Below are 27,834 nucleotides of genomic sequence, written 5' to 3'. Positions count from 1 at the left end.
AAGAATGAAACTACAAGTTGATTCCCATTTCAAACAACCAAAAATGAAACTACATGTTGTTTTCAATTTCAAACGTGTTTGGAATTAGACTACAACTTGTTTCCAACTTCAATCTTGTCAATAATGAAGCTAAAAGTTGTTTTCGGGCTCAAACGAGTCAGAATGAAACTACAAGTTGATTCCAATTTCAAACAACCTAAAATGAAGCTACAAGTAATTTTTAGTTTCAAACGAGTCTGGAATGAAGCTACAAGTTGTTTCCAACTTCAATCTAGTCAATCATAAAGCTACAAGTTGTTTTCAAGCTCAATCGAGTCAAAAATGAAACTACAAGTTAATCCCAATTTAAAACAACCGAAAATGAAGCTACAAGTAATTTTCAGTTTCAAACGAGTCTGGAATGAAGCTACAAGTTGTTTCCAACTTCAATCTAGTCAATAATAAAGCTACAAGTTGATTTCAAGCTCAAACGAGTCAAGAATGAAACTACAAGTTGATTCCAATTTCAAACAACCAAAAATGAAACTACAAGTTGTTTTCAACTTCAACGAGTCTAGAATGAAGATACAAGTTGTTTCCAACTTCAATCTAGTCAATAATAAAGCTACAAGTTGATTTCAAGCTCAAACGAGTCAAGAATGAAACTACAAGTTGATTCCAATTTCAAACAACCGAAAATGAAGCTACAAGTAATTTTCAGTTTCAAACGAGTCTGGAATGAAGCTACAAGTTGTTTCCAACTTCAATCTAGTCAATCATAAAGCTACAAGTTGTTTTCAAGCTCAATCGAGTCAAAAATGAAACTACAATTTAATTCCAATTTAAAACAATCGAAAATGAAGCTACAAGTAATTTTCAGTTTCAAACGAGTCTAGAATGAAGCTACAAGTTGTTTCCAACTTCAATCTAGTCAATAATAAAGCTACAAGTTGATTTCAAGCTCAAACGAGTCAAGAATGAAACTACAAGTTGATTCCAATTTCAAACAACCGAAAATGAAGCTACAAGTTGTTTTCAACTTCAACGAGTCTAGAATGAAGCTACAAGTTGTTTCCAACTTCAATCTAGTCAATAATAAAGCTACAAGTTGATTTCAAGCTCAAACGAGTCAACAATGAAACTACAAGTTGATTCCAATTTCAAACAACCAAAAATGAAGCTACAAGTAATTTTCAGTTTCAAACGAGTCTGGAATGAAGCTACAAGTTGTTTCCAACTTCAATCTAGACAATAATGAAGCTAAAAATTGTTTCCGTGCACAAACGAGTCAAGAATGAAACTACAAGTTGATTTCAATTTCAAACAACCGAAAATGAAACTAAAAGTAATTTTTAGTTTCAAACGAGTCTGGAATGAAGCTACAAGTTGTTTCCAACTTCAATCTAGTCAATAATAAAGCTACAAGTTGATTTCAAGCTCAAACGGGTCAAGAATAAAACTACAAGTTGATTCCAATTTCAAACAACCGAAAATGAAGCTACAAGTAATTTTCAGTTTCAAACGAGTCTGGAATGAAGCTACAAGTTGTTTCCAACTTCAATCTAGTCAATAATAAAGCTACAAGTTGATTTCAAGCTCAAACGAGTCAAGAATGAAACTACAAGTTGATTCCAATTTCAAACAACCAAAAATGAAACTACAAGTTGTTTTCAACTTCAACGAGTCTAGAATGAAGATACAAGTTGTTTCCAACTTCAATCTAGTCAATAATAAAGCTACAAGTTGATTTCAAGCTCAAACGAGTCAAGAATGAAACTACAAGTTGATTCCAATTTCAAACAACCGAAAATGAAGCTACAAGTAATTTTCAGTTTCAAACGAGTCTGGAATGAAGCTACAAGTTGTTTCCAACTTCAATCTAGTCAATCATAAAGCTACAAGTTGTTTTCAAGCTCAATCGAGTCAAAAATGAAACTACAATTTAATTCCAATTTAAAACAATCGAAAATGAAGCTACAAGTAATTTTCAGTTTCAAACGAGTCTAGAATGAAGCTACAAGTTGTTTCCAACTTCAATCTAGTCAATAATAAAGCTACAAGTTGATTTCAAGCTCAAACGAGTCAAGAATGAAACTACAAGTTGATTCCAATTTCAAACAACCGAAAATGAAGCTACAAGTTGTTTTCAACTTCAACGAGTCTAGAATGAAGCTACAAGTTGTTTCCAACTTCAATCTAGTCAATAATAAAGCTACAAGTTGATTTCAAGCTCAAACGAGTCAACAATGAAACTACAAGTTGATTCCAATTTCAAACAACCAAAAATGAAGCTACAAGTAATTTTCAGTTTCAAACGAGTCTGGAATGAAGCTACAAGTTGTTTCCAACTTCAATCTAGACAATAATGAAGCTAAAAATTGTTTCCGTGCACAAACGAGTCAAGAATGAAACTACAAGTTGATTTCAATTTCAAACAACCGAAAATGAAGCTAAAAGTAATTTTTAGTTTCAAACGAGTCTGGAATGAAGCTACAAGTTGTTTCCAACTTCAATCTAGTCAATAATAAAGCTACAAGTTGATTTCAAGCTCAAACGGGTCAAGAATAAAACTACAAGTTGATTCCAATTTCAAACAACCGAAAATGAAGCTACAAGTAATTTTCAGTTTCAAACGAGTCTGGAATGAAGCTACAAGTTGTTTCCAACTTCAATCTAGTCAATCATAAAGCTACAAGTTGTTTTCAAGCTCAATCGAGTCAAAAATGAAACTACAAGTTAATTCCAATTTGAAACAATCGAAAATGAAGCTAGAAGTCAGTTTCAAACGAGTCTGGAATGAAGCTACAAGTTGTTTCCAACTTCAATCTAGTCAATAATAAAGCTACAAGTTGATTTCAAGCTCAAACGAGTCAAGAATGAAACTACAAGTTGATTCCAATTTCAAACAACCAAAAATGAAACTACATGTTGTTATCAATTTCAAACGTGTTTGGAATTAGACTACAACTTGTTTCCAACTTCAATCTAGTCAATAATGAAGCTAAAAGTTGTTTTCGGGCTCAAACGAGTCAAGAATGAAACTACAAGTTGATTCCAATTTCAAACAACCGAAAATGAAGCCACAAGTAATTTTCAGTTTCAAACGAGTCTGGAATGAAGCTACAAGTTGTTTCCAACTTCAATCTAGTCCATCATAAAGCTACAAGTTGTTTTCAAGCTCAATCGAGTCAAAAATGAAACTACAAGTTAATCCCAATTAAAACAACCGAAAATGAAGCTACAAGTAATTTTCAGTTTCAAACGAGTCTGGAATGAAGCTACAAGTTGTTTCCAACTTCAATCTAGTCAATAATAAAGCTACAAGTTGATTTCAAGCTCAAACGAGTCAAGAATGAAACTACAAGTTGATTCCAATTTCAAACAACCAAAAATGAAACTACAAGTTGTTTTCAACTTCAACGAGTCTAGAATGAAGCTACAAGTTGTTTCCAACTTCAATCTAGTCAATAATAAAGCTACAAGTTGATTTCAAGCTCAAACGAGTCAAGAATGAAACTACAAGTTGATTCCAATTTCAAACAACCGAAAATGAAGCTACAAGTAATTTTCAGTTTCAAACGAGTCTGGAATGAAGCTACAAGTTGTTTCCAACTTCAATCTAGTCAATCATAAAGCTACAAGTTGTTTTCAAGCTCAATCGAGTCAAAAATGAAACTACAATTTAATTCCAATTTAAAACAATCGAAAATGAAGCTACAAGTAATTTTCAGTTTCAAACGAGTCTAGAATGAAGCTACAAGTTGTTTCCAACTTCAATCTAGTCAATAATAAAGCTACAAGTTGATTTCAAGCTCAAACGAGTCAAGAATGAAACTACAAGTTGATTCCAATTTCAAACAACCGAAAATGAAGCTACAAGTTGTTTTCAACTTCAACGAGTCTAGAATGAAGCTACAAGTTGTTTCCAACTTCAATCTAGTCAATAATAAAGCTACAAGTTGATTTCAAGCTCAAACGAGTCAACAATGAAACTACAAGTTGATTCCAATTTCAAACAACCAAAAATGAAGCTACAAGTAATTTTCAGTTTCAAACGAGTCTGGAATGAAGCTACAAGTTGTTTCCAACTTCAATCTAGACAATAATGAAGCTAAAAATTGTTTCCGTGCACAAACGAGTCAAGAATGAAACTACAAGTTGATTTCAATTTCAAACAACCGAAAATGAAGCTAAAAGTAATTTTTAGTTTCAAACGAGTCTGGAATGAAGCTACAAGTTGTTTCCAACTTCAATCTAGTCAATAATAAAGCTACAAGTTGATTTCAAGCTCAAACGGGTCAAGATAAAACTACAAGTTGATTCCAATTTCAAACAACTGAAAATGAAGCTACAAGTAATTTTCAGTTTCAAACGAGTCTGGAATGAAGCTACAAGTTGTTTCCAACTTCAATCTAGTCAATCATAAAGCTACAAGTTGTTTTCAAGCTCAATCGAGTCAAAAATGAAACTACAAGTTAATTCCAATTTGAAACAATCGAAAATGAAGCTAGAAGTCAGTTTCAAACGAGTCTGGAATGAAGCTACAAGTTGTTTCCAACTTCAATCTAGTCAATAATAAAGCTACAAGTTGATTTCAAGCTCAAACGAGTCAAGAATGAAACTACAAGTTGATTCCAATTTCAAACAACCAAAAATGAAACTACATGTTGTTATCAATTTCAAACGTGTTTGGAATTAGACTACAACTTGTTTCCAACTTCAATCTAGTCAATAATGAAGCTAAAAGTTGTTTTCGGGCTCAAACGAGTCAAGAATGAAACTACAAGTTGATTCCAATTTCAAACAACCGAAAATGAAGCCACAAGTAATTTTCAGTTTCAAACGAGTCTGGAATGAAGCTACAAGTTGTTTCCAACTTCAATCTAGTCCATCATAAAGCTACAAGTTGTTTCAAGCTCAATCGAGTCAAAATGAAACTACAAGTTAATTCCAATTTAAAACAACCGAAAATGAAGCTACAAGTAATTTTCAGTTTCAACGAGTCTGGAATGAAGCTACAAGTTGTTTCCAACTTCAATCTAGTCAATAATAAAGCTACAAGTTGTTTTCAAGCTCAAACGAGTCAAGAATGAAACTACAAGTTGATTCCAATTTCAAACAACCAAAAATGAAACTACAAGTTGTTTTCAACTTCAAATGAGTCTGGAATTAAGCTGCAAGTTGTTTCCAACTTCAATCTAGTCAATAATGAAGCTCCAAGTGGTTTACAAGCTCAAACGATTCAAAAATAATACTACAATTGATTCCAATTTCAAACAACCAAAAATGAATCTACAAGTTGTTTTCAATTTCAAACGAGTTTGGAATTAAACTACAACTTGTTTCCAACTTCAATCTGGTCAATAATGAAGCTACAAGATGTTTTCGGGCTCAACGAGTCAAGTATGATAGTACAAGTTGATTCATATTTCAAACAACCAAAAATGAAGTTACAAGTTGTTTCCAACTTCAATCTAGACAATAATGAAGCTAAAAATTGTTTCCGTGCACAAACGAGTCAAGAATGAAACTACAAGTTGATTTCAATTTCAAACAACCGAAAATGAAGCTAAAAGTAATTTTTAGTTTCAAACGAGTCTGGAATGAAGCTACAAGTTGTTTCCAACTTCAATCTAGTCAATAATAAAGCTACAAGTTGATTTCAAGCTCAAACGGGTCAAGAATAAAACTACAAGTTGATTCCAATTTCAAACAACCGAAAATGAAGCTACAAGTAATTTTCAGTTTCAAACGAGTCTGGAATGAAGCTACAAGTTGTTTCCAACTTCAATCTAGTCAATCATAAAGCTACAAGTTGTTTTCAGCTCAATCGAGTCAAAAATGAAACTACAAGTTAATTCCAATTTAAACAACCGAAAATGAAGCTACAAGTAATTTTCAGTTTCAAACGAGTCTGGAATGAAGCTACAAGTTGTTTCCATCTTCAATCTAGTCAATAATAAAGCTACAAGTTGATTTCAAGCTCAAACGAGTCAAGTATGAACTACAATTGATTCCAATTTCAAACAACCAAAAATGAAACTACAAGTTGTTTTTAACTTCAACGAGTCTGGAATGAAGCTACAAGTTGTTTACAACTTCAATCTAGTAAATAATAAAGCTACAAGTTGATTTCAAGCTCAAACGAGTCAAGAATGAAACTACAAGTTGATTCCAATTTCAAACAACCAAAAATGAAGCTACAAGTTGTTTTCAACTTCAAACGATTCTGGAATGAATCTACAGTTGTTTCCAACTTCAATCTAGTCAATAATAAAGCTACAAGTTGATTTCAAGCTCAAACGAGTCAAGAATGAAACTACAAGTTGATTCCCATTTCAAACAACCAAAATGAAACTACATGTTGTTTTCAATTCAACGTGTTTGGAATTAGACTACAACTTGTTTCCAACTTCAATCTAGTCAATAATGAAGCTAAAAGTTGTTTTCGGGCTCAAACGAGTCAAGAATGAAACTACAAGTTGATTCCAATTTCAAACAACCGAAATGAAGCTACAAGTAATTTTTAGTTTCAAACGAGTCTGGAATGAGCTACAAGTTGTTTTCCAAGCTTCAATCTAGTCAATCATAAGCTACAAGTTGTTTTCAAGCTCAATCGAGTCAAAAATGAAACTACAAGTTAATTCCAATTTAAAACAATTGAAAATGAAGCTACAAGTAATTTTCAGTTTCAAACGAGTCTGGAATGAAGCTACAAGTTGTTTCCAACTTCAATCTAGTCAATAATAAAGCTACAAGTTGATTTCAAGCTCAAACGAGTCAAGAATGAAACTACAAGTTGATTCCAATTTCAACAACCGAAAATGAAACTACAAGTTGTTTTCAACTTCAACGAGTCTAGAATGAAGCTACAAGTTGTTTCCAACTTCAATCTAGTCAATAATAAAGCTACAAGTTGATTTCAAGCTCAAACGAGTCAAGAATGAAACTACAAGTTGATTCCAATTTCAAACAACCGAAAATGAAGCTACAAGTAATTTCAGTTTCAAACGAGTCTGGAATGAAGCTACAAGTTGTTTCCAACTTCAATCTAGTCAATCATAAAGCTACAAGTTGTTTTCAAGCTCAATCGAGTCAAAAATGAAACTACAATTTAATTCCAATTTAAAACAATCGAAAATGAAAGCTACAAGTAATTTTCAGTTTCAAACGAGTCTGAATGAAGCTACAATTGTTTCCAACTTCAATCTAGTCAATAATAAAGCTACAAGTTGATTTCAAGCTCAAACGAGTCAAGAATGAAACTACATGTTGATTCCAATTCAAACAACCGAAAATGAAGCTACAAGTAATTTTTCAGTTTCAAACGAGTCTGGAATGAAGCTACAAGTTGTTTCCAACTTCAATCTAGTCAATCATAAAGCTACAAGTTGTTTTGAAGCTCAATCGAGTCAAAAATGAAACTACAAGTTAATTCCAATTTAAAAACAATCGAAAATGAAGCTACAAGTAATTTTCAGTTTCAAAACGAGTCTGGAATGAAGCTACAAGGTGTTTCCAACTCAATCTAGTCAATAATAAAGCTACAAGTTGATTTCAAGCTCAAACGAGTCAAGAATGAAACTACAAGTTGATTCCAATTTCAAACAACCAAAAAATGAAACTACATGTTGTTATCAATTTCAAACGTGTTTGGGATTAGACTACAACTTGTTTCCAACTTCAATCTAGTCAATAATGAAGCTAAAAGTTGTTTTCGGGCTCAAACGAGTCAAGAATGAAACTACAAGTTGATTCAATTTCAAACAACCGAAATGAAGCCACAAGTAATTTTCAGTTTCAAACGAGTCTGGAATGAAGCTACAAGTTGTTTCCAACTTCAATCTAGTCCATCATAAAGCTACAAGTTGTTTTCAAGCTCAATCGAGTCAAAAATGAAACTACAAGTTAATTCCAATTTAAAACAACCGAAAATGAAGCTACAAGTAATTTTCAGTTTCAAACGAGTCTGGAATGAAGCTACAAGTTGTTTCCAACTTCAATCTAGTCAATAATAAAGCTACAAGTTGTTTTCAAGCTCAACGAGTCAAGAATGAAACTACAAGTTGATTCCAATTTCAAACAACAAAAATGAAACTACAAGTTGTTTTCAACTTCAAATGAGTCTGGAATTAAGCTGCAAGTTGTTTCCAACTTCAATCTAGTCAATAACTGAAGCTCCAAGTGGTTTACAAGCTCAAACGATTCAAAAATAATACTACAATTTGATTCCAATTTCAAACAACCAAAAATGAATCTACAAGTTGTTTTCAATTTCAAACGAGTTTGGAATTAAACTACAACTTGTTTCCAACTTCAATCTGGTCAATAATGAAGCTACAAGATGTTTTCGGGCTCAACGAGTCAAGTATGATAGTACAAGTTGATTCATATTTCAAACAACCAAAAATGAAGTTACAAGTTGTTTCCAACTTCAATCTAGACAATAATGAAGCTAAAAATTGTTTCCGTGCACAAACGAGTCAAGAATGAAACTACAATTGATTTCAATTTCAACAACCGAAAATGAAGCTAAAAGTAATTTTTAGTTTCAAACGAGTCTGGAATGAAGCTACAAGTTGTTTCCAACTTCAATCTAGTCAATAATAAAGCTACAAGTTGATTTCAAGCTCAAACGGGTCAAGAATAAAACTACAAGTTGATTCAATTTCAAACAACCGAAAATGAGCTACAAGTAATTTTCAGTTTCAAACGAGTCTGGAATGAAGCTACAAGTGTTTTCCAACTTCAATCTAGTCCATCATAAAGCTACAAGTTGTTTCAAGCTCAATCGAGTCAAAAATGAAACTACAAGTTAATTCCAATTTAAAACAACCGAAAATGAAGCGTACAAAGTAAATTTTCAGGTTCAAACGAGTCTTGAATGACGCTACAAGTTGTTTCCACTTCAATCTAGTCAATAATAAAAGCTACAGTTGTTTTCAAGCTCAAACGAGCAGGAAATAAACTACAGTTGATTCCAGATTTCAAGACAACCAAAAATGGAAACTACAAGTTGTTTTCAACTTCAATTAGTCTGGAATTAAGCTGCAAGTTGGTTCCACTTCAATCTATCAATAATGAAGCTCCAAGTGGTTTACAACAGCTCAAACGATTCAAAATAATACTACAATTTGAATTCCAATTTCAAACAACCAAAAATGAATCTACAAGTGTGTTTCAATTTCAAACGAGTTTGGAATTAAAACTACAACTTGTTTTCAACTTCAATCTGGTCAATAATGAAGCTACAAGATGTTTCGGGCTCAACGAGTCAAGTATGATAGTACAAGTTGATTCATATTTCAAACAACCAAAAATGAAGTTACAAGTTGTTTCCAACTTCAATCTAGACAATAATGAAGCTAAAAATTGTTTCCGTGCACAAACGAGTCAAGAATGAAACTACAAGTTGATTTCAATTTCAAACAACCGAAAATGAAGCTAAAAGTAATTTTAGTTCAAACGAGTCTGGAATGAAGCTACAAGTTGTTTCCAACTTCAATCTAGTCAATAATAAAGCTACAAGTTGATTTCAAGCTCAACGGTCAAGAATAAAACTACAAGTTGATTCCAATTTCAAACAACCGAAATGAAGCTACAAGTAATTTTCAGTTTCAAACGAGTCTGAATGAAGCTACAGTTGTTTCCAACTTCAATCTAGTCAATCATAAGCTACAAGTTGTTTCAAGCTCAATCGAGTCAAAAATGAAACTACAAGTTAATTCCAATTTAAAACAACCGAAAATGAAGCTACAAGTAATTTTCAAGTTTCAAACGAGTCTGGAATGAAGCTACAAGTTGTTTCCACTTCAATCTAGTCAATAATAAAGCTACAAGTTGATTTCAAGCTCAAACGAGTCAAGAATGAAACTACAAGTTGATTCCAATTTCAAACAACCAAAATGAAACTACAAGTTGTTTTAACTTCAAACGAGTCTGGAATGAAGCTACAAGTTGTTTCCAACTTCAATCTAGTCAATAATAAAGCTACAAGTTGATTTCAAGCTCAAACGAGTCAAGAATGAAACTACAAGTTGATTCCAATTTCAAACAACCAAAAATGAAGCTACAAGTTGTTTTCAACTTCAAACGATTCTGGAATGAAGCTACAAGTTGTTTCCAACTTCAATCTAGTCAATAATAAAGCTACAAGTTGATTTCAAGCTCAAACGAGTCAAGAATGAAACTACAAGTTGATTCCAATTTCAAACAACCAAAAATGAAACTACAAGTTGTTTTCAATTTCAAACGAGTTTGGAATGAACTACAAGTTGTTTCCAACTTCAATCTAGTCAATAATGAAGCTAAAAGTTGTTTTCGGGCTCAAACGAGTCAAGAATGAAACTACAAGTTGATTCCAATTTCAAACAACCGAAAATGAAGCTACAAGTAATTTTTAGTTTCAAACGAGTCTGGAATGAAGCTACAAGTTGTTTCCAACTTCAATCTAGTCAATCATAAAGCTACAAGTTGTTTTCAAGCTCAATCGAGTCAAAAATGAAACTACAAGTTAATTCCAATTAAAAACAACCGAAAATGAAGCTACAAGTAATTTTCAGTTTCAAACGAGTCTGGAATGAAGCTACAAGTTGTTTCCAACTTCAATCTAGTCAATAATAAAGCTACAAGTTGATTTCAAGCTCAAACGAGTCAAGAATGAAACTACAAGTTGATTCCAATTTCAAACAACCAAAAATGAAACTACAAGTTGTTTTCAACTTCAAACGAGTCTGGAATGAAGCTACAAGTTGTTTCCAACTTCAATCTAGTCAATAATAAAGCTACAAGTTGATTTCAAGCTCAAACGAGTCAAGAATGAAACTACAAGTTGATTCCAATTTCAAACAACCGAAAATGAAGCTACAAGTTTTTCAGTTTCAAACGAGTCTGGAATGAAGCTACAAGTTGTTTCCAACTTCAATCTAGTCAATCATAAAGCTACAAGTTGTTTTCAAGCTCAATCGAGTCAAAAATGAAACTACAATTTAATTCCAATTTAAAACAACCGAAAATGAAGCTACAAGTAATTTTCAGTTTCAAACGAGTCTGGAATGAAGCTACAAGTTGTTTCCAACTTCAATCTAGTCAATAATAAAGCTACAAGTTGATTTCAAGCTCAAACGAGTCAAGATGAAACTACAAGTTGATTCCAATTTCAAACAACCGAAAATGAAGCTACAAGTAATTTTCAGTTTCAAACGAGTCTGGAATGAAGCTACAAGTTGTTTCCAACTTCAATCTAGTCAAAATAAAGCTACAAGTTGTTTTCAAGCTCAAACGAGTCAAAATGAAACTACAAGTTGATTCCAATTTCAAACAACCGAAAATGAAGCTACAAGTAATTTTCAGTTTCAAACGAGTCTGGAATGAAGCTACAAGTTGTTTCCAACTTCAATCTAGTCAATAATAAAGCTACAAGTTGATTTCAAGCTCAAACGAGTCAAGAATGAAACTACAAGTTGATTCCAATTTCAAACAACCAAAATGAAACTACAATTGTTTTCATTTCAAACGAGTTGGGAATTAGACTACACTTGTTTCCAACTTCAATCTAGTCAATAATAAAGCTAAAAGTTTGTTTTCAAGCTCAAACGAGTCAAGAATGAAACTACAAGTTGATTCAATTTCAAACAACCGAAAATGAAGCTACAAGTAATTTTCAGTTTCAAACGAGTCTGGAATGAAGCTACAAGTTGTTTCCAACTTCAATCTAGTCAATCATAAAGCTACAAGTTGTTTTCAAGCTCAAACGAGTCAAAAATGAAACTACAAGTTAATTCCAATTTCAAACAACCGAAAATGAAGCTACAAGTAATTTTCAGTTTCAAACGAGTCTGGAATGAAGCTACAAGTTGTTTCCAACTTCAATCTAGTCAATAATAAAGCTACAAGTTGTTTTCAAGCTCAAACGAGTCAAGAATGAAACTACAAGTTGATTCCAATTTCAAACAACCAAAAATGAAACTACAAGTTGTTTTCAACTTCAAACGAGTCTGGAATTAAGCTACAAGTTGTTTCCAACTTCAATCTAGTCAATAATGAAGCTCCAAGTGGTTTACAAGCTCAAACGAGTCAAAATAAACTACAAGTTGATTCCAATTTCAAACAACCAAAAATGAAGCTACAAGTTGTTTCAATTTCAAACGAGTTGGAATGAAACTACACTTGTTTTCCAACTTCAATCTGGTCAATAATGAAGCTACAAGATGTTTTCGGCTCAACGAGTCAAGAATGAAACTACAAGTTGATTCATATTTCAAACAACCAAAAATGAAGTACAAGTTGTTTCCAACTTCAATCTAGTCAATAATGAAGCTAAAAATTGTTTCCGTGCAAAAACGAGTCAAGAATGAAACTACAAGTTGATTTCAATTTCAAACAACCGAAAATGAAGCTAAAAGTAATTTTTAGTTTCAAACGAGTCTGGAATGAAGCTACAAGTTGTTTCCAACTTCAATCTAGTCAATAATAAAGCTACAAGTTGATTTCAAGCTCAAACGAGTCAAGAATGAAACTACAAGTTGATTCCAATTTCAAACAACCGAAAATGAAGCTACAAGTAATTTTCAGTTTCAAACGAGTCTGGAATGAAGCTACAAGTTGTTTCCAACTTCAATCTAGTCAATAATAAAGCTACAAGTTGTTTTCAAGCTCAAACGAGTCAAGAATGAAACTACAAGTTGATTCCAATTTCAAACAACCAAAATGAAGCTACAAGTGTTTTCAACTTCAAACGAGTCTGGAATGAAGCTGCAAGTTGTTTCCAACTTCAATCTAGTCAATAATAAAGCTACAAGTTGTTTACAAGCTCAAACGAGTCAAAAATAAACTACAAGTGATTCCAATTTCAAACAACCAAAAATGAATCTACAAGTTGTTTTCAATTTCAAACGAGTTTGGAATTAAACTACAACTTGTTTCCAACTTCAATCTAGTCAATAATGAAGCTACAAGTTGTTTTCGGGCTCAACGAGTCAAGAATGAAAGTACAAGTTGATTCAATTTCAAACAACCAAAAATGAAGTTACAAGTTGTTTCCAACTTCAATCTAGTCAATAATGAAGCTAAAATTGTTTCCGTGCACAAACGAGTCAAGAATGAAACTACAAGTTGATTCAATTTCAAACAACCGAAAATGAAGCTACAAGTAATTTTTAGTTTCAAACGAGTCTGGAATGAAGCTACAAGTTGTTTCCAACTTCAATCTAGTCAATAATAAAGCTACAAGTTGATTTCAAGCTCAAACGAGTCAAGAATGAAACTACAAGTTGATTCAATTTCAAACAACCGAAAATGAAGCTACAAGTAATTTTCAGTTTCAAACGAGTCTGGAATGAAGCTACAAGTTGTTTCCAACTTCAATCTAGTCAATCATAAAGCTACAAGTTGTTTTCAAGCTCAATCGAGTCAAAATGAAACTACAAGTTAATTCCAATTTAAAACAACCGAAAATGAAGCTACAAGTAATTTTCAGTTTCAAACGAGTCTGGAATGAAGCTACAAGTTGTTTCCAACTTCAATCTAGTCAATAATAAAGCTACAAGTTGATTTCAAGCTCAAACGAGTCAAGAATGAAACTACAAGTTGATTCCAATTCAAACAACCAAAAATGAAACTACAAGTTGTTTTTAACTTCAAACGAGTCTGGAATGAAGCTACAAGTTGTTTCCAACTTCAATCTAGTCAATAATAAAGCTACAAGTTGATTTCAAGCTCAAACGAGTCAAGAATGAAACTACAAGTTGATTCCAATTTCAAACAACCAAAAATGAAGCTACAAGTTGTTTTCAACTTCAAACGAGTCTGGAATGAATCTACAAGTTGTTTCCAACTTCAATCTAGTCAATAATAAAGCTACAAGTTGATTTCAAGCTCAAACGAGTCAAGAATGAAACTACAAGTTGATTCCAATTTCAAACAACCAAAAATGAAACTACAAGTTGTTTTCAATTTCAAACGAGTTGGAATGAACTACAATTGTTTCCAACTTCAATCTAGTCAATAATGAAGCTAAAAGTTGTTTCAAGCTCAAACGAGTCAAGAATGAAACTACAAGTTGATTCCAATTTCAAACAACCGAAAATGAAGCTACAAGTATTTTTCAGTTTCAAACGAGTCTGGAATGAAGCTACAAGTTGTTTCCAACTTCAATCTAGTCAATCATAAAGCTACAAGTTGTTTTCAAGCTCAATCGAGTCAAAATGAAACTACAAGTTAATTCCAATTTAAAACAACCGAAATGAAGCTACAAGTAATTTTTCAGTTTCAAACGAGTCTGGAATGAAGCTACAAGTTGTTTCCAACTTCAATCTAGTCAATAATAAAGCTACAAGTTGTTTTCAAGCTCAAACGAGTCAAGAATGAAACTACAAGTTGATTCCATTTCAAACAACCAAAATGAAGCTACAAGTTGTTTTCAACTTCAAACGAGTCTGGAATGAAGCTACAAGTTGTTTCCAACTTCAATCTAGTCAATAATAAAGCTACAAGTTGTTTTCAAGCTCAAACGAGTCAAGAATGAAACTACAAGTTGATTCCAATTTCAAACAACCCAAAATGAAGCTACAAGTTGTTTTCAACTTCAAACGAGTCTGGAATGAAGCTACAAGTTGTTTCCAACTTCAATCTAGTCAATAATAAAGCTACAAGTTGTTTCAAGCTCAAACGAGTCAAGAATAAACTACAAGTTGATTCCAATTTCAAACAACCAAAAATGAACTACAGTTGTTTTCAATTTCAAACGAGTCTGGAATGAAGCTACAATTGTTTCCAACTTCAATCTAGTCAATAATAAAGCTACAAGTTGGTTTCAAGCTCAAACGAGTCAAGAATGAAACTACAAGTTGATTCAATTTCAAACAACCGAAAATGAAGCTACAAGTTGTTTCCAACTTCAAACGAGTCAATAATGAAGCTAAAAGTTGTTTCCCTTCCGTGCAACAAACGAGTCAAAATGAAACTACAAGTTGATTTCAATTTCAAACAACCGAAAATGAAGCTAAAGTAATTTTTGTTTCAAACGAGTCTGGAATGAAGCTACAAGTTGTTTCCAACTTCAATCTAGTCAATAATAAAGCTAAAAGTTGTTTTCAAGCTCAAACGAGTCAAGAATAAACTACAAGTTGATTCCAATTTCAAACAACCAAAATGAAACTACAAGTTGTTTTCAATTTCAATGAGTCTGGAATGAAGCTACAAGTTGTTTCCAACTTCAATCTAGTCAATAATGAAGCTCAAGTGTTTACAAGCTCAAACGAGTCAAAAATAATACTACAAGTTGATTCCAATTTCAAACAACCAAAATGAGCTACATGTTGTTTTCAATTTCAAACGCAAAGATGTTTGCCGGGGCTCAACGGTCAAGAATGAAATTACAAAGTTTATTCATATTTCAAAACAACCAAAATGAAGCTACAAGTTGTTTCCTTTTTCCAACTTCAATATAGTCAATAATGAAAGCTAAAAATTGTTTCCAGGCACAAACGAGTCAAGAATGAAACTACAAGTTGATTGCAATTTCAAACAACCGAAAATGAAGCTAAAAGTAATTTTTAGTTTCAAACGAGTCTGGAATGAAGCTACAAGTTGTTTCCAACTTCAATCTAGTCAATAATAAAGCTAAAAGTTTGATTTCAAGCTCAAACGAGTCAAGAAGAAAACTACAAGTTGATTCCAATTTCAAACAACCAAAATGAAACTACAAGTTGTTTTCAATTTCAATGAGTCTGGAATTAAGCTGCAAGTTGTTTCCAACTTCAATCTAGTCAATAATGAAAGCTCCAAGTGGTTTAACAGCTCAAACGAGTCAAAATAAACCACAATTTGATTCCAATTTCAAACAACCAAAAATGAAGCTACAAGTTGTTTTCAACTACAAACGTGTTTGGAATTAAACTACAAGTGTTTCCAACTTCAATCTAGTCAATAATGAAGCTAAAAGTTGTTTTCCGGGCTCAAACGAGTCAAGAATGAAAGTACAATTGATTCGAATTCAAACAACCAAAAATGAAGCTACAAGTTGTTCACTCTAGTCAATAATGAAGCTAAAAATTGTTTCGGTGCACAAAGTCAAGAATGAAACTACAAGTTGATTCCAATTCAAACAACCAAAAATGAAGCTACAAGTTGTTTTCAATTTCAAACAAGTCGGAAGAAAGCTACAAGTTGTTTTCTACTTCAAACAAAACGAGTCTGGAATGAAGCTACAAGTTGTTTCCAACTTCAATCTAGTCAATCATAAAGCTACAAGTTGTTTTCAAGCTCAATCGAGTCAAAAATGAAACTACAAGTTAATTCCAATTTAAAACAACCGAAAATGAAGCTACAAGTAATTTTCAGTTTCAAATGAGTCTGGAATGAAGCTACAAGTTGTTTCGAACTTCAATCTAGTCAATAATAAAGCTACAAGTTGTTTTCAAGCTCAAACGAGTCAAGAAAAAAAAACTACAAGTTGATTCCAATTTCAAACAACCGAAAATGAAGCTACAAGTAATTTTCAGTTTCAAACGAGTCTGGAATGAAGCTACAAGTTGTTTCCAACTTCAATCTAGTCAATAATAAAGCTACAAGTTGATTTCAAGCTCAAACGAGTCAAGAATGAAACTACAAGTTGATTCCAATTTCAAACAACCAAAATGAAACTACAAGTTGTTTTCAACTTCAAACGAGTCTGGAATGAAGCTACAAGTTGTTTCCAACTTCAATCTAGTAATAATAAAGCTACAAGTTGATTTCAAGCTCAAACGTGTCAAGAATGAAACTACAAGTTGATTCCAATTTCAAACAACCAAAAATGAAGCTACCAGTTGTTTTCAACTTCAAATGATTCTAGAATAAATCTACAAGTTGTTTCCAACTTCAATCTTGTCGATAATGAAGCTAAAATTGTTTGTTTCCGGGCACAAACGAGTCAAGAATGAAACTTCAAGTTGATTCCAATTTCAAACAATCGAAAATGAAGCTACAAGTAATTTTCAGTTTCAAACGAGTCTGGAATGAAGCTACAAGTTGTTTCCAACTTCAATCTAGTCAATAATAAAGCTACAAGTTGTTTTCAAGCTCAAACGCGTCGCGAATGAAACTACAAGTTGATTCCAATTTCAAACAACCGAAAAGGAAGCTACAAGTTGTTTTCAGCTTCAAACGAGTCTGGAATGGAGCTACAAGTTGTTTTCCAACTTCAATCTAGTCAATCATAAAGCTACAAGTTGTTTTCAAGCTCAATCGAGTCAAAAATGAAACTACAAGTTGATTCCAATTTAAAACAACCGAAAATGAAGCTACAAGTAATTTCAGTTTCAAAAGTCTGGAATGAAGCTACAAGTTGTTTCCAACTTCAATCTTGTCAATAATAAATCTAAAAGTTGTTTTCAAGCTCAAACGCGTCGAGAATGAAACTACAAGTTGATTCCAATTTCAAACAACCAAAAATGAAACTACAAGTTGTTTTCAACTTCAAACGAGTCTGGAATGAAGCTACAAGTTGTTCCAACTTCAATCTAGTCAATAATAAAGCTACAAGTTGATTTCAACAAGCTCAAACGAGTCAAGAATGAAACTACAAGTTGATTCCAATTTCAAACAACCAAAAATGAAACTACAAGTTGTTTTCAACTCAAACAATCAAACGAGTCTGGAATGAAGCTACAAGTTGTTTCCAACTTCAATCTAGTAATAATAAAGCTACAAGTTGATTTCAAGCTCAAACGAGTCAAGAATGAAACTACAAGTTGATTCCAATTTCAAACAACCAAAAATGAAGCTACAAGTTGTTTTCAACTTCAAATGAGTCTGGAATGAATCTACAAGTTGTTTTCCAACTTCAATCTAGTCAATAATAAAGCTACAAGTTGTTTTCAAGCTCAAACGAGTCAAGAATGAAACACAAGTTGATTCCAATTTCAAACAACCAAAAATGAAACTACAAGTGTTTTTCAACTTCAAACGAGTCTGGAATGAAGCTACAAGTTGTTTCCAACTTCAATCTAGTCAATAATGAAGCTACAAGTGGTTTCAAGCTCAAACGAGTCAAGAATGAAACTACAAGTTGATTCCAATTTCAAACAACCAAAAATGAAACTACAAGTTGTTTTCAACTTCAAACGAGTTTGGAATGAACTACAAGTTGTTTCCAACTTCAATCTAGTCAATAATGAAGCTACAAGATGTTTTCGGGCTCAAACGAGTCAAGAATGAAAGTACAAGTTGATTCATATTTCAAACAACCAAAAATGAAGCTACAAGTTGTTTCCAACTTCAATCTAGTCAATAATGAAGCTAAAAATTGTTTCCAAATTGTTTCCGGGCACAAACGAGTCAAGAATGAAACTACAAGTTGATTCCAATTTCAAACAACCGAAAATGAAGCTAAAAGTAATTTTCAGTTTCAAACGAGTCTGGAATGAAGCTACAAGTTGTTTCCAACTTCAATCTAGTCAATAATAAAGCTACAAGTTGATTTCAAGCTCAAACGAGTCAAGAATAAAACTACAAGTTGATTCCAATTTCAAACAACCAAAAATGAAACTACAAGTTGTTTTCAATTTCAAACGAGTCTGGAATGAAGCTACAAGTTGTTTCCAACTTCAATCTAGTCAATAATAAAGCTCAAGTGGTTTCAAGCTCAAACGAGTCAAAAATGAAACTACAAGTTGATTCCAATTTCAAACAACCAAAAATGAAGCTACAAGTTGTTTTCAATTCAAACGTGTCTGGAATGAAACTACAAGTGTTTCCAACTTCAATCTTCAATCTAGTCAATAATGAAGCTAAAAGTTGTTTTCCGGGCTCAAACGAGTCAAGAATGAAAGTACAAGTTGATTCCAATTTCAAACAACCAAAAATGAAGCTACAAGTTGTTCACTCTAGTCAATAATGAAGCTAAAAATTGTTTCGGTGCCAAACGAGTCAGAATGAAACTACAAGTTGTTCCAATTTCAAACAACCAAAAATGAAGCTACAAGTTGTGTTTCAAGCTTCAAACGAGTCTGGAATGAAGCTACAAGTTGTTTCCAATTTCAAACAAGTCAATAATGAAGCTACAAGTTGTTTTCACTTCAAACGAGTCTGGAATGAAGCTACAAGTTGTTTCCAACTTCAATCTAGTCAATCATAAAGCTACAAGTTTTTTCAAGCTCAAACGAGTCAAGAATGAAACTACAAGTTGATTCCAATTTCAAACAACCGAAAATGAAGCTACAAGTAATTTTCAGTTTCACAAAGAGTCTGGAATGAAGCTACAAGTTGTTTCCAACTTCAATCTAGTCAATAATAAAGCTACAAGTTGTTTTCAAGCTCAAACGAGTCAAGAATGAAACTACAAGTTGATTCCAATTTCAAACAACCGAAAATGAAGCTACAAGTTGTTTTCAGTTTCAAACGAGTCTGGAATGAAGCTACAAGTTGTTTCCAACTTCAATCTAGTCAATAATAAAGCTACAAGTTGATTTCAAGCTCAAACGAGTCAAGAATGAAACTACAAGTTGATTCCAATTTCAAACAACCAAAAATGAAACTACAAGTTGTTTTCAACTTCAAACGAGTCTGGAATGAAGCTACAAGTTGTTTCCAACTTCAATCTAGTCAATAATAAAGCTACAAGTTGATTTCAAGCTCAAACGTGTCAAGAATGAAACTACAAGTTGATTCCAATTTCAAACAACCAAAAATGAAGCTACAAGTTGTTTTCAACTTCAAACGATTCTGGAATAAATCTACAAGTTGTTTCCAACTTCAATCTTGTCGATAATGAAGCTAAAAATTGTTTCCGTGCACAAACGAGTCAAGAATGAAACTACAAGTTGATTCCAATTTCAAACAATCAAAAATGAAGCTACAAGTAATTTTCAGTTTCAAACGAGTCTGGAATGAAGCTACAAGTTGTTTCCAACTTCAATCCAGTCAATAATAAAGCTACAAGTTTTTTCAAGCTCAAACGCGTCAAGAATGAAACTACAAGTTGATTCCAATTTCAAACAACCGAAAAGGAAGCTACAAGTTGTTTTCAACTTCAAACGAGTCTGGAATGAAGCTACAAGTTGTTTCCAACTTCAATCTAGTCAATCATAAAGCTACAAGTTGTTTTCAAGCTCAACGAGTCAAAATGAAACTACAAGTTAATTATTCCAATTTAAAACAACCGAAAATGAAGCTACAAGTAATTTTCAGTTTCAAACGAGTCTGGAATGAAGCTACAAGTTGTTTCCAACTTCAATCTAGTCAATAATAAAGCTAAAAGTTGTTTTCAACAAGCTCAAACGCGTCAAGAATGAAACTACAAGTTGATTCCAATTTCAAACAACCAAAAATGAAACTACAAGTTGTTTTCAACTTCAAACGAGTCTGGAATGAAGCTACAAGTTGTTCCAACTTCAATCTAGTCAATAATAAAGCTACAAGTTGATTTCAAGCTCAAACGAGTCAAGAATGAAACTACAAGTTGATTCCAATTTCAAACAACCAAAATGAAACTACAAGTTGTTTTCAACTTCAAACGAGTCTGGAATGAAGCTACAAGTTGTTTCCAACTTCAATCTAGTCAATAATAAAGCTACAAGTTGATTTCAAGCTCAAACGAGTCAAGAATGAAACTACAAGTTGATTCCAATTTCAAACAACCAAAAATGAAGCTACAAGTTGTTTTCAACTTCAAATGTTCTGGAATGAATCTACAAGTTGTTTCCAACTTCAATCTAGTCAATAATGAAGCTACAAGTTGTTTTCACAAGCTCAAACGAGTCAAGAATGAAACTACAAGTTGATTCCAATTTCAAACAACCAAAAATGAAACTACAAGTTGTTTTCAACTTCAAATGAGTCTGGAATGAAGCTACAAGTTGTTTCCAACTTCAATCTAGTCAATAATGAAGCCCCAAGTGGTTTACAAGCTCAAACGAGTCAAGAATGAAACTACAAGTTGATTCCAATTTCAAACAACCAAAAATGAAGCTACAAGTTGTTTTCAATTTCAAACGAGTCTGGAATTAAACTACAAGTTGTTTCCAACTTCAATCTAGTCAATAATGAAGCTACAAGATGTTTTCAAGGCTCAACGAGTCAAGAATGAAACTACAAGTTGATTCAATTTCAAACAACCAAAAATGAAGCTACAAGTTGTTTCCAACTTCAATCTAGTCAATAATGAAGCTAAAAATTGTTTCCTCAAGCACAAACGAGTCAAGAATGAAACTACAAGTTGATTCCAATTTCAAACAACCGAAAATGAAGCTAAAAGTAATTTTTAGTTTCAAACGAGTCTGGAATGAAGCTACAAGTTGTTTCCAACTTCAATCTAGTCAATAATAAAGCTAAAAGTTGATTTCAAGCTCAAACGAGTCAAGAATAAAACTACAAGTTGATTCCAATTTCAAACAACCAAAAATGAAACTACAAGTTGTTTTCAATTCAAATGAGTCTGGAATGAAGCTACAAGTTGTTTCCAACTTCAATCTAGTCAATAATGAAAGCTACAAGTGGTTTCAAGCTCAAACGAATCAAAAATAAACTACAATTTGATTCCAATTTCAAACAACCAAAAATGAAGCTACATTGTTTTTCAATTCAAACGTGTTGGGAATAACTACAAGTTGTTTCCAACTTCAATCTAGTCAATAATGAAGCTAAAGTTGTTTTCGGGCTCAAACGAGTCAAGAATGAAAGTACAAGTTGATTCAAATTTCAAACAACCAAAAATGAAGCTACAAGTTGTTCACTCTAGTCAATAATGAAGCTAAAAATTGTTTCCGTGCACAAACGAGTCAAGAATGAAACTACAAGTTGATTCCAATTTCAAACAACCAAAAATGAAGCTACAAGTTGTTTTCAACTTCAAACAAGTCTGGAATGAAGCTACAAGTTGTTTCCAACTTCAATCTAGTCAATAATAAAGCTACAAGTTGTTTTCAAGCTCAAACGAGTCAAGAATGAAACTACAAGTTGATTCCAATTTCAAACAACCGAAAATGAAGCTACAAGTAATTTTCAGTTCAAACGAGTCTGGAATGAAGCTACAAGTTGTTTCCAACTTCAATCTAGTCAATAATAAAGCTACAAGTTGTTTCAAGCTCAAACGAGTCAAGAATGAAACTACAAGTTGATTCCAATTTCAAACAACCAAAAATGAAACTACAAGTTGTTTTCAACTTCAAACGAGTCTGGAATGAAGCTACAAGTTGTTTCCAACTTCAATCTAGTCAATAATAAAGCTACAAGTTGATTTCAAGCTCAAACGAGTCAAGAATGAAACTACAAGTTGATTCCAATTTCAAACAACCAAAAATGAAGCTACAAGTTGTTTCCAACTTCAAATTGTCGATAATGAAGCTAAAAATTGTTTCCGTGCACAAACGAGTCAAGAATGAAACTACAAGTTGATTCCAATTTCAAACAACTCGAAAATGAAGCTACAAGTAATTTTCAGTTTCAAACGAGTCTGGAATGAAGCTACAAGTTGTTTCCAACTTCAATCTAGTCAATAATAAAGCTACAAGTTGTTTTCAAGCTCAAACGAGTCAAGAATGAAACTACAAGTTGATTCCAATTTCAAACAACCGAAAATGAAGCTACAAGTTGTTTTCAACTTCAAACGAGTCTGGAATGAAGCTACAAGTTGTTTCCAACTTCAATCTAGTCAATAATAAAGCTACAAGTTGTTTTCAAGCTCAAACGAGTCAAGAATGAAACTACAAGTTGATTCCAATTTCAAACAACCGAAAATGAAGCTACAAGTAATTTTCAGTTTCAAACGAGTCTGGAATGAAGCTACAAGTTGTTTCCAACTTCAATCTAGTCAATAATAAAGCTACAAGTTGTTTTCAAGCTCAAACGAGTCAAGAATAAACTACAAGTTGATTCCAATTTCAAACACCAAAAATGAAGCTACAAGTTGTTTTCAACTTCAAACGAGTCTGGAATGAAGCTACAAGTTGTTTCCAACTTCAATCTAGTCAATAATAAAGCTACAAGTTGATTTCAAGCTCAAACGAGTCAAGAATGAAACTACAAGTTGATTCCAATTTCAAACAACCAAAAATGAAGCTACAAGTTGTTTTCAACTTCAAACGATTCTGGAATGAAGCTACAAGTTGTTTCCAACTTCAATCTAGTCAATAATGAAGCTAAAAGTTGTTTCCGTGCACAAACGAGTCAAGAATGAAACTACAAGTTGATTCCAATTTCAAACAACCGAAAATGAAGCTACAAGTTTTTTCAGTTTCAAACGAGTCTGGAATGAAGCTACAAGTTGTTTCCAACTTCAATCTAGTCAATAATAAAGCTACAAGTTGTTTTCAAGCTCAAACGAGTCAAGAATGAAACTACAAGTTGATTCCAATTTCAAACAACCAAAATGAAACTACAAGTTGTTTTCAACTTCAAACGAGTCTGGAATGAAGCTACAAGTTGTTTCCAACTTCAATCTAGTCAATAATAAAGCTACAAGTTGATTTCAAGCTCAAACGAGTCAAGAATGAAACTACAAGTTGATTCCAATTTCAAACAACCAAAAATGAAGCTACAAGTTGTTTTCAACTTCAAACGAGTCTGGAATGAAGCTACAAGTTGTTTCCAACTTCAATCTAGTCAATAATGAAGCTAAAAGTTGTTTTCAAGCTCAAACGAGTCAAGAATGAAACTACAAGTTGATTCCAATTTCAAACAACCAAAAATGAAGCTACAAGTTTTTTCAGTTTCAAACGAGTCTGGAATGAAGCTACAAGTTGTTTCCAACTTCAATCTAGTCAAATAAAGCTACAAGTTGTTTTCAAGCTCAAACGAGTCAAGAATGAAACTACAAGTTGATTCCAATTTCAAACAACAAAAATGAAGCTACAAGTTGTTTTCAACTTCAAACGAGTCTGGAATGAAGCTACAAGTTGTTTCCAACTTCAATCTAGTCAATAATAAAGCTACAAGTTGTTTTCAAGCTCAAACGAGTCAAAATGAAACTACAAGTTGATTCCAATTTCAAACAACCGAAAATGAAGCTACAAGTAATTTTCAGTTTCAAACGAGTCTGGAATGAAGCTACAAGTTGTTTCCAACTTCAATCTAGTCAATAATAAGCTACAAGTTGATTTCAAGCTCAAACGAGTCAAGAATGAAACTACAAGTTGATTCCAATTTCAAACAACCAAAAATGAAACTACAAGTTGTTTTCAACTTCAAACGAGTCTGGAATGAAGCTACAAGTTGTTTCCAACTTCAATCTAGTCAATAATAAAGCTACAAGTTGATTTCAAGCTCAAACGAGTCAAGAATGAAACTACAAGTTGATTCCAATTTCAAACAACCAAAAATGAAGCTACAAGTTGTTTTCAACTTCAAACGAGTCTGGAATGAAGCTACAAGTTGTTTCCAACTTCAATCTAGTCAATAATAAAGCTACAAGTTGTTTTCAAGCTCAAACGAGTCAAGAATGAAACTACAAGTTGATTCCAATTTCAAACAACCGAAAATGAAGCTACAAGTAATTTTCAGTTTCAAACGAGTCTGGAATGAAGCTACAAGTTGTTTCCAACTTCAATCTAGTCAATAATAAAGCTACAAGTTGATTTCAAGCTCAAACGAGTCAAGAATGAAACTACAAGTTGATTCCAATTTCAAACAACCAAAAATGAAACTACAAGTTGTTTTCAACTTCAAACGAGTCTGGAATGAAGCTACAAGTTGTTTCCAACTTCAATCTAGTCAATAATAAAGCTACAAGTTGATTTCAAGCTCAAACGAGTCAAGAATGAAACTACAAGTTGATTCCAATTTCAAACAACCAAAAATGAAGCTACAAGTTGTTTTCAACTTCAAACGAGTCTGGAATGAAGCTACAAGTTGTTTCCAACTTCAATCTAGTCAATAATGAAGCTACAAGTTGTTTTCAAGCTCAAACGAGTCAAGAATGAAACTACAAGTTGATTCCAATTTCAAACAACCAAAAATGAAGCTACAAGTAATTTTCAGTTTCAAACGAGTCTGGAATGAAGCTACAAGTTGTTTCCAACTTCAATCTAGTCAATAGAAAGCTACAAGTTGTTTTCAAGCTCAAACGAGTCAAGAATGAAACTACAAGTTGATTCCAATTTCAAACAACCGAAAATGAAGCTACAAGTTGTTTTCAACTTCAAACGAGTCTGGAATGAAGCTACAAGTTGTTTCCAACTTCAATCTAGTCAATAATAAAGCTACAAGTGTTTTTCAAGCTCAAACGAGTCAAAAATGAAACTACAAGTTTTTCCAATTAAAACAACCGAAAATGAAGCTACAAGTAATTTTCAGTTTCAAACGAGTCTGGAATGAAGCTACAAGTTGTTTCCAACTTCAATCTAGTCAATAATAAGCTACAAGTTGTTTTCAAGCTCAAACGAGTCAAGAATGAAACTACAAGTTGATTCCAATTTCAAACAACCGAAAATGAAGCTACATGTAATTTTCAGTTTCAAACGAGTCTGGAATGAAGCTACAAGTTGTTTCCAACTTCAATCTAGTCAATAATAAAGCTACAAGTTGATTTCAAGCTCAAACGAGTCAAGAATGAAACTACAAGTTGATTCCAATTTCAAACAACCAAAAATGAAACTACAAGTTGTTTTCAACTTCAAACGAGTCTGGAATGAAGCTACAAGTTGTTTCCAACTTCAATCTAGTCAATAATAAAGCTACAAGTTGATTTCAAGCTCAAACGTGTCAAGAATGAAACTACAAGTTGATTCCAATTTCAAACAACCAAAAATGAAGCTACAAGTTGTTTTCAACTTCAAACGAGTCTGGAATGAAGCTACAAGTTGTTTCCAACTTCAATCTAGTCAATAATGAAGCTAAAAATTGTTTCCGTGCACAAACGAGTCAAGAATGAAACTACAAGTTGATTCCAATTTCAAACAACCGAAAATGAAGCTACAAGTAATTTTCAGTTTCAAACGAGTCTGGAATGAAGCTACAAGTTGTTTCCAACTTCAATCTAGTCAATAATAAAGCTACAAGTTGTTTTCAAGCTCAAACGCGTCAAGAATGAAACTACAAGTTGATTCCAATTTCAAACAACCAAAAATGAAACTACAAGTTGTTTTCAACTTCAAACGAGTCTGGAATGAAGCTACAAGTTGTTTCCAACTTCAATCTAGTCAATAATAAAGCTACAAGTTGATTTCAAGCTCAAACGAGTCAAGAATGAAACTACAAGTTGATTCCAATTTCAAACAACCAAAATGAAGCTACAAGTTGTTTTCAACTTCAAACGAGTCTGGAATGAAGCTACAAGTTGTTTCCAACTTCAATCTAGTCAATAATAAAGCTACAAGTTGATTTCAAGCTCAAACGAGTCAAGAATGAAACTACAAGTTGATTCCAATTTCAAACAACCAAAAATGAAACTACAAGTTGTTTTCAACTTCAAACGAGTCTGGAATGAAGCTACAAGTTGTTTCCAACTTCAATCTAGTCAATAATAAAGCTACAAGTTGTTTCAAGCTCAAACGAGTCAAGAATGAAACTACAAGTTGATTCCAATTTCAAACAACCAAAAATGAAGCTACAAGTTGTTTTCAACTTCAAACGAGTCTGGAATGAAGCTACAAGTTGTTTCCAACTTCAATCTAGTCAATAATAAAGCTACAAGTTGATTTCAAGCTCAAACGAGTCAAGAATGAAACTACAAGTTAATTCCAATTTCAAACAACCAAAAATGAAACTACAAGTTTTTAACTTCAAATGAGTCTGGAATGAAGCTACAAGTTGTTTCCAACTTCAATCTAGTCAATAATGAAGCTCAAGTGGTTTTCAAGCTCAAACGAGTCAAAAATAAACTACAATTTGATTCCAATTTCAAACAACCAAAAATGAAGCTACAAGTTGTTTTCAATTCAAACGAGTTTGGAATTAAGCTACAAGTTGTTTCCAACTTCAATCTAGTCAATAATGAAGCTACAAGTTGTTTTCAAGCTCAAACGAGTCAAGAATGAAACTACAAGTTGATTCAATTTCAAACAACCAAAAATGAAGCTACAAGTTGTTTCCAACTTCAATCTAGTCAATAATGAAGCTAAAAATTGTTTCCGTGCACAAACGAGTCAAAATGAAACTACAAGTTGATTCCAATTTCAAACAACCGAAAATGAAGCTACAAGTTGTTTTCAACTTCAAACGAGTCTGGAATGAAGCTACAAGTTGTTTCCAACTTCAATCTAGTCAATAATAAAGCTACAAGTTGTTTTCAAGCTCAAACGAGTCAAGAATGAAACTACAAGTTGATTCCAATTTCAAACAACCGAAAATGAAGCTACAAGTAATTTTCAGTTTCAAACGAGTCTGGAATGAAGCTACAAGTTGTTTCCAACTTCAATCTAGTCAATAATAAAGCTACAAGTTGTTTTCAAGCTCAAACGAGTCAAGAATGAAACTACAAGTTGATTCCAATTTCAAACAACCAAAAATGAAACTACAAGTTGTTTTCAACTTCAAACGAGTCTGGAATGAAGCTACAAGTTGTTTCCAACTTCAATCTAGTCAATAATAAAGCTACAAGTTGATTTCAAGCTCAAACGAGTCAAGAATGAAACTACAAGTTGATTCCAATTTCAAACAACCAAAAATGAAGCTACAAGTTGTTTTCAACTTCAAACGAGTCTGGAATGAAGCTACAAGTTGTTTCCAACTTCAATCTAGTCAATAATAAAGCTACAAGTTGTTTTCAAGCTCAAACGAGTCAAGAATGAAACTACAAGTTGATTCCAATTTCAAACAACCGAAAATGAAGCTACAAGTAATTTTCAGTTTCAAACGAGTCTGGAATGAAGCTACAAGTTGTTTCCAACTTCAATCTAGTCAATAATAAAGCTACAAGTTGTTTTCAAGCTCAAACGAGTC

Source organism: Daucus carota, chromosome 1 (genome assembly GCF_001625215.2).
Source record: "Daucus carota subsp. sativus chromosome 1, DH1 v3.0, whole genome shotgun sequence".
NCBI lineage: Eukaryota > Viridiplantae > Streptophyta > Magnoliopsida > Apiales > Apiaceae > Daucus > Daucus carota.
This window is presented reverse-complemented; position numbering follows the sequence as displayed.